Consider the following 13,740-nt stretch of genomic DNA (forward strand, 5'->3'; position numbering starts at 1 on the left):
GTGTTGGTGTGAGCTCAGCTTTGAAGGTTTTGTAGAATTCCTCTGTAAAACCATCTGGTCCTGGGCTTTTCTTAGCTGGGAGGACTCTTATTGCTGTTTCTAATTCAATGCTTGATATTGGCCTCTTAAAGATGGTTTATAACTCATCTTGATTTAATTTTGGCATGTCAATATTTGCTAGGAAAAGGTTTCATTTCTGTCAATTTCTCAAACTTATTAGCATAAAGTTTTGAGAAGTATTTCCTTAAAATGTTCTGAATCTTCATTATGTCCGTGGTGATGTTTCGATTCTCCTCTCTGAGTTGATTTATTTGGGTGAGATCTCTTCTTTTTCTGATAAGATTTGCTAAGGGTCTGTCAATTTTGTTAAATTTTTTCGAAGAACCAACTCTTTGTTTTGTTGATTCTTTCTATAGTTTTTTGGATTCTAATTCATTTAATTCTGATATAATTTTAATTATTTCTTTCCGTAATGGGGTTTATCTTGCTGCTCTTTTACAAGGAGGTTCAGATGTCTCATTAAATTGTTGGTTTCAGATCTCTCCAATTTGTTGATGTAGGAACTCAGAGCTATAAACTTGCCTCTGAGTACTCTATTTCCTGTGTCTCAGAGGAGCTGGTAATTTGTGTGCTCATTTTTGTTGAATAGCATGAACATTTGAATTTCCTTTCTAATCTCTTCCATGACCCACTCATGATTCAGCAGTATGTTGTTCAGCCTCCATGTAATACCGGACTTTCTTTGGTGTTTCTGAATTTAGACAAGTTTTCTTTGTGGCCTAAAATGTGGTCTATTTTAGAATATGTTTCATGTGCTGCTTATTTTAATATGAAGTATATTTTATCTGATATTAGGATTGCAACTTCCGCCTGTTTTGGGGGGCCGTTTGCTTGGCAGATTTTTTTCCACCCTTTATCATTGAAAATGTGTTTGTTTTTACGGGCAAGATGTGACTCCTGAAGGCAGCAGATAGAAGGATCTTGTTTTTTAATCTAACTAGACAGTCTATGTAGCATAATTGGAGAGTTAAGTCTGTTAATGTTAAGAGATAGGACTGAGAGGTATTTGGGAGTTCCTGCCATGTTACCCACCTTCTTGGGGGTTGCAAAAACTGGGTTCTTCCTATGGTTCTTGGATTCTCAGTTTGGGGGCAGTTTCTTGGCCTTTATTGTGATCTTGTTGGTTTTCTATGTGTAGGACATGTTTAAGAATCTTTTGTAGGGCTGGTTTGGTGGAGATGTATTATTTCATATTTTCTTTGCTATGGAAGGTTTTTATTTTGCCTTCCGTTATGAAGCAGAGTTTAGCTGGGTACAGTATTCTTGGTTGAGAGTTGTTTGATTTTAGGGCATGGCATACATCATTCCACGCTCTTCTTGCTTTGATTGTCTCTGCTGAGAAATCTGAGATGATTCTAATTGGTTTCCCTTTATAGGTGATTGATCTTTTCTCCTTGACAGCTTTAAGGATCTTTTCCTTGGTCTGAGTTGATCCTATGTGGATTATAATGTGACTTTGGGATGTCCTATTCTGGTCTGGTCTATTCGGAGTTCTAAAAGCTTCTTGGATCTGAATAGGCCTATATTTTTGCATGTTTGGGAAGTTCTCTGCTAGCATCCTGTTAAACAAATTTCCTAGATCATTAACTTCTGTTTCTAGGTGCTCCTCTACACCCATTATCCTTAGATTAGGCCTTCTGATGGTGTCTTCCAAGTGTTGGATAGATTTCTCATATTTCTTGGACTTGTCTTGGATGGTTGTATGTTCTTTCTCTATAATGTCTAGGCTGTTGTCAGTCCCCGAGATTCGATCTTCTGCATGGTGTAATCTGTTGTAGAGACTTTCTACTTTGTTTTTTATTTCTTTTCCTTCCAGTTCGTCAGCTTTGATGGCTTCAAATTCTTTGTTGAAATCTTGTATGAACTTCTTTACTTCCTTAATTTGGTGTTCAGTGTTTATTCTCAAATCACTTATTTGATTGGTTATGGTTTCATTGGACTCTCATTCCTTCTGTTAGGTTCCATTCAGTATTCCCTTTGTGGTATCCCTGACTTCCTTCAGCTCTTTGTTAATGGGTTCCATGAATGCCTTTAGTGGTCTTTGTGTATTCTCATCCTGCTCTCTCAATTCTTGTATTACTCTTCAATTAGCTTCCTCCTGTTCGTGTGATTCCTATACTTCTCTTTCAGTGTTCTCAGCCTGTTCATGCCATTCTTGCCTTTCTCTTTGAGTATTCTCAAGCTGCAAATCCTTATCAGTTTTTGAATAGCTTCTTCATGCTTATGATATTCCTGTACAAAATTTGGATTGCCTCCTCTGTCTCCCTGTCATTCTCATACAGAGTCCTTTGTATTTTTTCAATCTTTTCATTTATCATGTTTGCCAGCAGTGTTTGTAGAGCTATTTGGGAACTTTCCTCTGGATTATTCATTTTCTGTTCTTTCCCCTGGTTATCATGAGTGGGAGTTGATATACCTGGACTTGCCATTTTTCTTGTGTTTTTCCGGCTTACTCTGCCCATTTAGGATGAAAATAACACCAGTTTTTTGCTAGAAAACTATCTTAAGGCAAGCATCAAACAAAGTCTGTATTTGCACAGTCAATAGTCTGCAAATAAAATCTAGTTCAACAGATGCATCTATTCAACATCAAACAACTGTATATTAATGGGATACAAACAGCAAAGAAGGATTTGGTAAACCAGAAATTATTAGGTTTAGGAAGAGATGAGATAAGGGGAGGGATATAAAGGAGATGTGAAAAACTTAAAAATAAAAATACTTAAAATATTATATAGGTATAAAGTGGTAATACTGCTATTAAGGAATTTAAGTCTAACAGGTTTTGAATTGCGTTATAAATTTATGGATTAATTATGTACACAATGGGGGATAAGGTCTAATAATCCATTACGGGTTTATCTGAGGATGAGCAGAACAGCAATTAAGTCACATAAAGAATGAAAGAGAAGAAAAGGTGAAAAGGATAAAAAAGAAAGGAAATAGATCAGAAGTTCAGTAGAACTAAACAAAAAGAAAAACAAAACAAAAAACAAAAACAAAAACAAAAAATTGAAGAAAAATGCACACACACTTATACCCCTAAATTTAAATTCTAAGAGGGAAAAAATATTACTAGAAAACAATTTTTTTTCAAGAAAGGTAATAATTAAAGATTTAAAAAAATTTACAGAAAAAAAAAATTTTTTAAAGGAACAACAAAAAAAAAGTTCTTTAATTTTTTTTTGAAGGGTTGGCAAAAATCCTGTGTCTCCCTTTTGTCCGTAACCAGCCTCTTATTGGAGTCTTTGGTCTGCTTGTTTTCTTGTGGCTTGGTTGGTTACTTAACTCAGTTTCTATGAACATGCAGAAAAATGCTCTGCGATCCTCTTCCCAGGTTAGTTCAATGGGAGGAGATGGCTTTTTTCTCGAGTTTGGAGATGCTGTGATGAGGCTAGGTTCTGGGTAGAGTTGAGGCCTTTCAGCAAACAGTAGCTTTTCCCGGGGGCTAGTTTGTGAGAAACTTGCAGAGCCCAGCCTGGAGCCACTCTCAGGGTTTCTGTTAACTGAACTTCAATTGATTGTCAAGGCTGCTAAAGGGAGGGGCAGCCTCTGGCTCTGATTAGCCAGTGAAGAAAGCCACTCCTGGGGCTGGCACCCGAGCTGGGTCACTTTCCTTGGGTGGAGCTGACTGAGTCTGGCAGGTCAGGTTAGGCTCTTGTGACCTGCTAGATGACTCAGGATTTATTCCAGGGCCTGAGTTGGAACTAGCAGCTCTGCCGAGCTTTGTCGATATCCAAGATGGAGGTCTCCGGTACTGGCGGGGAGGGGTGGCCTTCTCTCCTCTGCTCCCTGAGAAGGAGTGAGGATGTCAGGTTTCTACTTACCCCAAGTCTTGGTTCCTGGGTCGTCTCTGGTCTGCGAACTGCAGGATGAAGATGTCTGCTCCTTGTTGGTTCTTGCTGGTGTTGAGTGGAATCTGCTTGCCCGCCTTTTCTGGCTCCTTCGTCACAGACTCTCTGTGATTCTGGTATGGCACCTGAGGTCTCCGCCGCCACCGCTGCCCCTGTGGCGGCGGCTGCTGGCAAGTGTTCAGGGCTGTCTCCTTGCCTGTATTTTCTGCCTCTGGCCTAACTCTTTGTCTTGTGAAGGCACACTTGGTGTGATTCTCTGGCTTAGGACTGTTCACTGGAACTCTAAAACTGCTTTCTATGGGAGAGCTTGTTTAGCCTCCAGCTTCTCCTCCACCATCTTTCCGGAACTCCATTATAACACTTTTAAAACAAAGTTATTTCTATGCTGGCCTTCAAATGGCATACTGTTTCCTTTTTTAATACTCTCAACCAGAAGTTCACAAACAAGTATTATATGAGTAAAGAACACACTCAAAAAAGTCAGGGACAGAGTTTCTTCAAGCCTTGGATTCTTTTCCTGTACAGTAAAAAGGAAAGCAAAAGTTAACTTGAACTTTGTTATTCCTCTATGTTCAAGTCTTCTCCTGGGATCAGTTTCCACATCCAGTAACAGTTACTTTCACTTACTTCCAGTAACAGTCTATGGTGCTGCTACAGATAAAATGAATATTTTCTGGCTTCATTGAAATAGCAAAAGGACATCTTTGGACACTTGGTAACAAATGTTTCAGAGACAACTTAGTAAACAGAAAATGTGAAATTTAAATGGCTAATAAATACATTATCCCTGAGTACATTGTGTTCAAACTTCTTATTTGCTCTGTAAATTACGGTGAATTTTAAATGGGAAGAATGTTCTCAGATCTTTAATTGTGAGTGTATGTGCTGTTCATTAATTTCCCAAGTGTACCTGAGTTAACAGTAAGAGAAACAATAGCAATAATAGGAGAAAGAGAATTTCTGTGTTTAACTGTAAGGATTCAATACAACATAGAAGATTTACAAATATGACAACATTGAAACACTAAAGCCAAGTATAGCATGTAGAGTTACGGGAGTGATATAGGGAAAGCATTACTCCTAACTGGAACATGAAGAATGAGGCCACTCCCTTTCTAAGTTATGCTTGCTAATCCCAAAATTTTGTAAAAAGAATGGAAGAATGATTCTGTTTCCAATGCAAGTCAGATATACGATCATGGACTTAACTGGAAAGAAAGAGTCCATCTTGAGAGAACAGGGATCATTCTAGCAATGAACCTGGTGGCTAAGATCACATTAATTTTCCTTTCTTTTTCTCATATACATTATTTGCTGTTGTTGGTCATGGCACTTGAAATCTAGGACTGGGTGCTGTCCCTCTGCTATTCAGCTCAAGGCTAGTGCTCTACCACTTGAGCCACAGTGCCACTTCCACTTTTATGGTAATTATTGTAAAAAAAAGTGTCTCCAGTACTTTCCTACCCGGGATGGCTTTGAACCCCTGTCCTCAGATATCACCACCACTTGGCTTACGATCACATTTCTAGCAGTGTACACTCAGCATATGTAATGTGTATGTTCATCTATCTTTATATGAATTCTTGAGTTAAAAATCTGGGTACAGCTTACACTTTACACTCTCAAAAATGTTTGTAGTTTAAAAGTTGATACTTCTGGAAAAATAAAACCTAAGGATGTAAAGGAGTCTGGGAAGTTCAGTTTGCATCCAGCCTGGGCAGAACAGGCTTTGAGACACTACCTATAATTAACAAGCCAAAAGCTGGCATATCAGTCATGATCAAGATTGCTGAATAAGAGCTTGAGACTTTTGCATACATCCATACAAACATACACAGACACACATAGGCACTTATATGTGCACACAAAAATACAAAATGAAACAATTCTCACAATATGTAGAAAAGTTAGAAAACAATAGAAAATAAGTACTGAGTAAGACTAGAATTAAGTGATAATTTTTAATATTAGAAAGCCCTCAAATGCACTATCTTCAAAAAAGTTGAGAATATTACATAGGTAGGGAACAGAGATAGTAAGAGAGTCAGGTAATCATTATTAATGGGATCAGATCCATGGAGGAATGAATCAGAGACCCCGGCAGGTACATCTGAAAATGTTCATATCCTTTGTCAAATGTAAGAACATCTTTGAAAATAGTACATAAACAGTCTGTGAGGTCAGTCTAGTGGATAAGATCATAAGAGAAGTTTAGAATTGCTAGTCTGTTTCTAGATTAAATAAACCAACAAACTTTGGCAGGGCAATGTGATACAAGCTTGGAATTCTAGCACTCAGACTAAAACAGGAGATTAGAGAGTGGAATTACATAGTGATACCTTCCCTGGACAAGGTAGTATAATTTTGTCTCAATAAAACAAACCAAACAACAAGAAAGGAATACACAGTTTGAGGTTTGGGATAATTTTGTCACTATGTTTTGAGAAGTCAAGTTTTCTATGGAAATGCAACTCATATATAATCCTCAGTTGTGTTTTAAATGCTCTCTCCATTACAGAACATTCCTAGATGCAAAATGACTCATGATTTCCATCCAAAATTTGAAAAAGTAAGTAATTACGTTCCTCCTTACACATTCAGAAAAATGCTAGGTTTGGGTTTGGTTTTCATTTTTGTTTTTGTTTTATTGGCTTGTCCTAGAGCTTGAACTCTGGGCCTGGACACTGTCTCTGAACCTGTTTATGCTCAAGGCTCGTACACTACCACTTCAACCTCAGTGTTACTTGTGTCTGGCTTTTTCTGAGAGGTTTATTGGAGATAAGAATCTAAGGAACCTTCCTGCCGAGGTGGGCTTTGAACCAAAATTTTCCGATCTTAGCAACCTGAATATCTATGATAGTTAAAAAGTATAAATATAAATAATATTTGCATGTGTTCAGAACTCAAGAATACCACTGGGGAACAATGATGCAGCTCAGTTTATTGTGGTGTTCTTTCCAGAACAAGGAGGGCATCACATTAGGAGAGGTGTAGTATTTTTTCACAATAAAGGTAAAATATTCATGATGTGAATTAAGGAATTTTCAGGCGCACATTTCAAGTTGGATACTGTTGGTCTAGGATAACTTTATGACATAAATCTTGGGATTGATGGTCATAGAAATAGTAGCTTACTCTGATAAATAATTGCTTACTCTTTAAGAATTAATTATTACAGATGCTTCATAGTATTATTCTCTACAGAATGTGGCTATTTTGCTGTTGAATTCTCAATCTGTTACACCCCATTGGAAACTTTATCTATTGCATAATTTCATAACTTACAAACAGGTACTGTTTTGAATCTCTCAGGTATGGAATGTTGAGAATTAAAAAATCAGTAGTTATTAGTAATAGGAATTTTGAATAACATATATTCTGTCCTCTTAACAACTTATTTGCTTTTAAAATTTATGGGTTTCCATAAAATTCAACTGTTTTCGAACTTAGTATGAGAAAAAGTACTAAATTTATTCTTTTTTCAAACTATTGGCAAGTATATTGTGAAAATATTGTCTAGATGGATAACATTCAAGTTGCTGAGCCTCTGATAAAGAAGGGATAATTAATTCAAATTACATGCCAAATAGTATTGATTTTTTAAAGGTTACTATATGAAGAATAATATTTACTATACCAATACAGTTAAATTATATTTTATGCAGCTTATTTTTAAAATTTTATTATCAAATTGATACACAGTGTGGTTACAGTAATTGTAAGGTAGTGAATACATAACTTTTCAAACTTGTTACCTCTCCCTCATTGTTCTTATAGTTTACCTTCATCCCTTCACCCCTCAGAAGTTGTAATGTACATTTCCAATATGTTGTATTGTGAGTATTGCTATTACATTGGTTTTGCCCTTTGTCCTTTGACTCACCATTTTGTTGTTCCTCTTCCCTTCCCTAATTAAGATAAAAGTATACACAATACACAGGGTACAAAAATCAAATACAGCAGGGGTAAACCATAGGGGGAAAACCCAAAGAAAATAGAAATCACATAGTACATCTAAAAGAACCACCCCAAATAAAAATATATATTTTTGTATCTTCGAGTTCATTTTGCTCAGCATCAGCGTATATGGTCATATATAACATAACAAAGCAACTGGAAAATAATAGTTGCATGGACACTATATCATGAAAACATGTTAAATTTTTGATGGTAAAGGTGGAATTAGTATTGGCGTTTTCGCGATTCTGATATAGGAATTTCAAAAGAGTTTTAAAGTTATGACAGGTAAATTTTAATTGTTCAAACTTCTTAAAAACTTAACTCATTAAGAAAATTTTAAGTGGCCTAGGAAAGTAGGCTTTCATGCAAAGAAATCTATGGAGACTTAGTAGAGAGGAATAAATGTGGATGAAGATGGCTCTTTTTCACACTAAACAAACCTCAGAAAACTTGCTGTAAATCCTGTAGGTTCCCTTGACAGTTGTCCTTACCCAGGAAATATACTCTCACTGTGTAAAACAAGGTTGTAGTGGAATTTAAATTCAAAGTTCTTTAAAAAAAGACATCAAAGTTTGTGAATTAATCTTTAATTATCAAACAGTAATTATCTGAAAAAGATAATTTGGGTCAAAATATTTCGGGAAAAAGTGCCCTCCACAATGAAAGGAGGTATTTGCTTCACACTCTTCTGTTTGTAATACTTTCCACAATGTCTTTGCACGTGATGCAGTGAAACACAGAAATCTGATTCGATACTTCAAACCAATGATTTCACATTTCTAAGTGGCTCACAAAACATAATATCCTTATTACCATGAGAGAGTGAAGACTTCTCTTATTACATAACCCAAAAAGTTTTGGGTTCAGAAAAGAATTGAGCAAATGGAAAAAGTTAGAAAATAGTGTTCTTAGAAGCCTTAGCTAAGCGTATTGGCTTCAGCAGTAGAGGGAGGCCAAAACTTTTTTTTATAGATTGTGTTAATATTTTTGCTCCCTAAAGTGATTTTTCAGAGCTGATTTGGCTCACTAAAATGCAGAACTTATTGAATGAAGACATGAAAATAAATTCCACATCTAAATTAGGCAACTTAAAAGAGTTTTAAAAGAGAAACTATGAAGATGTAGTATTGGCTGAGGCTGTATAGTCCTTCAGCTTCACCAGATTTGAAGCCAAGTAGCTGTGATTAATTGGAAATCAGGCAAGAGCTAAGAGGAGGACATAGAAGTAAGACACAGAAACATGGTCCTTTTGTACAGACACTGTCTTCCAAGGTATGGCTGATTTAAATCTATTCTTCTCCATACATCTTGCTGAGCAAATGCAAGACCAAGAAAAAAATAATCTATTGAAATAATTTTGCAAAGAATAACTTCACGGTTCCTGATATGGCATCTAAGGAGAGTCTTACATAGCGGTGTAATTTTTGGTTTCTTCTTAGCATCTTTTTATCAAAATCTATCTTTGAGGTTAGAATTGAATGAACCAAAAAGTAATGGAGTACTTATTTTTCTCCTCACTTTAGACACAAGCAGACTTTCAAGATGAAAGAAAAAAGAAAAAAAGTGTAGCCAAATAGTTGTGATCACAGCTTCTTGGACTGGTTTTCTGGAGACAGTATACATTAGATTTGTTCTCATTAAAATAGATGTTGTTTCATGGCCACCAAATGCAAGAGGAAAGTTTAATGGACTCGCTTGGCCAATAATAGTATTATAGGAAAAATTGCAAATAATATTTAGTGAATTACTTTGACCAATTATGTTGCCAGAACAAAGAAGGAAAATACAATTCAAAATGAATTGACTTAAAGGTATGAAGAAAATGTAGTGAAGAGAGATGAGAGCAAACATAGAGGATTTTTTTCTCTTCAGTGGAGTAATGAGTTCTTGATCTTTTTTCTTCCATTCTATCTTCACAAGCTATCAATTGTGGCTCAGGACTGAAGTATTCAGTTCCGACAAAGAGAACTCGCAGAAGGAAGATAATATTTGCAGCAGATATAGGTGAGTTATAACCTTAGACCATCTATTTACATCTGTTCAGAATCCTCCCCTACCCCAAACTGCTCTCTTTGAACAGCTTTGTTTGCTCTTCCCAAGACTGCCTTCCATTAACCGCTTAAAATTTTTGAGAGGTCATATTCATACTCTCTAGAGATGCCTATTTGGTTGTGATTTTTGTGTTTTTGTTTGTTGTTGTGTTTTTTAACTGAATTTCAAAAGGTTGTGGTACAATTAAATATATCACTCTAATTATCCAATGCTCCTGGATCACAGTGACTCATGTCATTCTCAACCAACCCCTTCTCCAAAATTTACTTCCAATTTACCACTTCCTTTATCACATGTGTATATTGTACTTGCCTCTTGTTCCATATTTTATTCTTTCTATTTCTTTACTATTATTCCTCTCTGGTTTCAACTTACTGATAGTCATTCTGTTAATCTGTCTGTTAATATTTGAAAGATTTATATACATTCCATGGAGTTTCAATCCTGCATATACTTGAACTGATGTCAGCTTACATTTCCATAATTTATTCATTTGTAATAACAATTTGCAAAACTGCAGACTTGAAGCACCTAGACATGATTATATTCTCATCCATTTGGAAGATTAATCTTTATTCAACAAGTAAGTTTAAAAATGGCTTAGAATGTAATCCTAATTACCAATTTTTATAATTGGCTTTGTACAATGGTGTATGATTATTTTATTTTACATGCGATAATACTTTCTACTACCTATAAGTTTTGGAAAAAGAAGAAAAGTAACATTTACTACTATAGAGGAATATGATAGAAATAGAAGACAGATTTTGTTTGTCATATTTCTGATGAGCACTCATATTAAAGTCATATTTCTTTCTATGTTAGACAGATAGGGAAAACATAAAACAATGTATGATAAGGCAATTATTCATGACTTTTTAAAATGTACCTTATTAAGTGATGAAATTTACTTTATAAGTTGAGGTTTGGAGTTTGAAACATGGCCGGCTGATCTATTTAACACATTTCTGGAATGCACCTACTGAACAACACAAATGGTGAGGGCTACTATTTCTACACTTTAATGAATGATTGAACCTGTCTGGCATTAGTGCTGGGTAAATAAATCAACTCTATTGTAGCTTGCTCCCTACACTTGAAAAACTTGTAATGTCACTAAGTATTATCTACTTGTCGAATGTTATTTTGGCAAATGTGATTTTAAAAAGTTTATTTGAAAAGGAATACACTTTCAGGAGATTAAATGTAAAATGTAGGTTATCATTGGTTTGAGAATGACAACATTTTTATACCACAGAATCAAGTTGTACTAAAGTACCAGTGCTTTGAAGCACTAAGGATCTTCTCAATTAATGTTTTTCAGGATTACATTTGACCTCTAAGTCAAGTTTTCCTTGCCTTAGTAGACCATTTATGGATCTATCCTTCCAGGAACTATTTTTGGGGCCATTTATGCTGGACTGAAATCTTAGATTCATCATTAGGGGAGGGGTATCAAAAATAATCGTCTGACACTTTGTGATCTTGTTCACTCATATGGGCTCATCATTTGTAAATTGAGTTTGAATTACAGTAATTTCTCTCAGATTTTGTAAACTCATCCTTCATTTAAAGTTACCTTGCATTTCACAATTACTTGCTGCTAATTCTTGAATCTCAAGGAATTGGGGCCCTGAAATATAAGAAAAGAGAAATTGAGATGGATCTTCAATTACTTTCTGCTGGCATGTTGCATAGCCTAGCTGAGAAGTCTTGCCCCTTTTATCTGATGATAACATGTAACTGGGACATTGGATCCTAGGACCCATGGGTCCTGCAGAAGAATAATATTTTTTAGACATCATATCATCTAAATTTGGATATAATCTTTAGGAATGCTTCAGAAATATGGAGAAAAACAGTTTGGGGCAAGCGAGTTAAAACAATAAACAGAGTAGCAGAGTAAAACCTCCTATAGATTAGAGGAAAACAACATTGTTTCTTTACAATGTGAATTTAGAAGACCACGAACACTTAGAAGGTATCACAAGTTTATACCAAAGACATTTGCATTGACACATTTTATATTCTAATATATATTCTAAACTTAATTATTTATATTCCAATTCTACTTATTGGAATAAATATCAATTTATTTGTCAAATTATCAATTAATTATATTAAGTTTCATTGCGTGAAACATGGAATCAACACATAAATATAAAATATATAACTATATATAATATAATAAAATGGCACATGTTTTGCATTGTTCTGTTGTGGATTGGGCATCAAAGGCAGCTCTGTTCTAAAGTATTATTCCATTATCTCTACCTCAGTGTTTGGTGGAGTTATACCTAAAATTTTACCATTTGTAGATTTACAGCCTGGAGGCAAGATGAGACATTATCAATTTAAGACCTAATAACAAAGAGAAACATATGGACTTCTGTTTCTATAGAAATATTTGGTGATATAAAGGCAGTAGTTTAAGTTCCTGCCTGATTGGAAGGTAGATAGGCCAGGATATTAGGTAGTCATGCACATGAACAATTTTTTCACCTTCTTGGCTTTATCTCCTTTTGAAATGATAGGTATAATAAACAATTATATTTTGATAAAATACCTTCTAGTCTGAACACTTTTGTCTGAAATGCTCATCTGTATGTGATCCCTTGTAACTAAGATTTGTTTTGTTCCAGTAAGACAATCCATGCTGTTAGGATAAGATATTCTGATTGATCTGTTCCTACATGGAAGAAGGGTAAAGGTTAAGGTAGACATTGGTGCCAGTAAGACCTCACTTGGGAATATTTCAGCTGCAGAAGTTTAGAAGTAGCTCTTAAGCAAGGCTTACTTTGAATCCATTAGTTCTACAAAGCTAACTCAATTGGATAAATAAGTACTTCAAAAAGCCATTCTTTTTGGACCTAGCTATAAATGCTTCAAAATGAAAAAGACTTAAAATAGTCATTGACAAAAAAATTGAAAATGCGAGCAATCTTCTGACCAATATAATTTTTTCCATTATGCACAGAATTTTAGGGATATAAGATCAGTACCATTGTTAGGAACATTAAGGTTTCCTTGTTACAAATAGGCACCCAAGGATATAAGCCTGTATAAAGATTGTATCATTAAATTGCATGCTTCAATTTAGAGGACACTACATGCTTCAGCAGCACGTATACCCAAATTACAACAATACAGAGATTAACATGGCAATTGCACAGGATGATATGAAAATTTTTGAAGTATTCCATATTTTTCATTCGTCAGATGCAAGAAATGAAAAACAGTTATTTAAGTTGATTACAAAATTCAAGTGTAATAATACATGTAATTCATATAATTAAAAGTTATTTTCACATCATTGTATTAAATCTTCAAATTAGTGAAGTCTTTACATAGCATAATCTTTAAAACACTTTTGAAATTAGACAACATTGTTATTTTATCCCAAAGAAATATACTATAATGACCTAGGAAAAAAGGAATCTTACACTGTTTCTATATGGAATGCAATCTGAAAGGACACATTTATTAAAGAGCCTATATATTATAAAACAATGTAGAATTCAAAGTATTATATCTAGGACAGAATAAAATAGATTATGGACATTATACAAACATATAATATAGAATATTTTAAAATATACTTTTTCAGACAAACACCAGAAATATGTTCAGTTTCTATACTACACATTTCAACAGATAAGTTAAAATTATTTCTGATTAAAAAAAGCACAAACTCTCCAGAAACCATTATAGATGTATACAAATCTCTTTTGAATACATTTTGACATCAAAGTCAGGCAATTCACTTGGAAGAATTCCATGGAATCCATGAATTGTTACAGTAAGATATTGTTGT

General features: G+C 34.8%; 1 pseudogene; it reads left to right on the forward strand.

Annotated features, from left to right (window-relative positions):
- The first annotated feature begins 13,036 nt into the window (after positions 1-13,036).
- Positions 13,037-13,135, forward strand: LOC122097229 (annotated as a pseudogene).
- Positions 13,136-13,740: the final 605 nt, after the last annotated feature.

This window comes from Dipodomys spectabilis, unplaced genomic scaffold (assembly GCF_019054845.1).
Source record: "Dipodomys spectabilis isolate Male_0828 unplaced genomic scaffold, ASM1905484v1 ptg000418l, whole genome shotgun sequence".
Lineage (NCBI taxonomy): Eukaryota > Metazoa > Chordata > Mammalia > Rodentia > Heteromyidae > Dipodomys > Dipodomys spectabilis.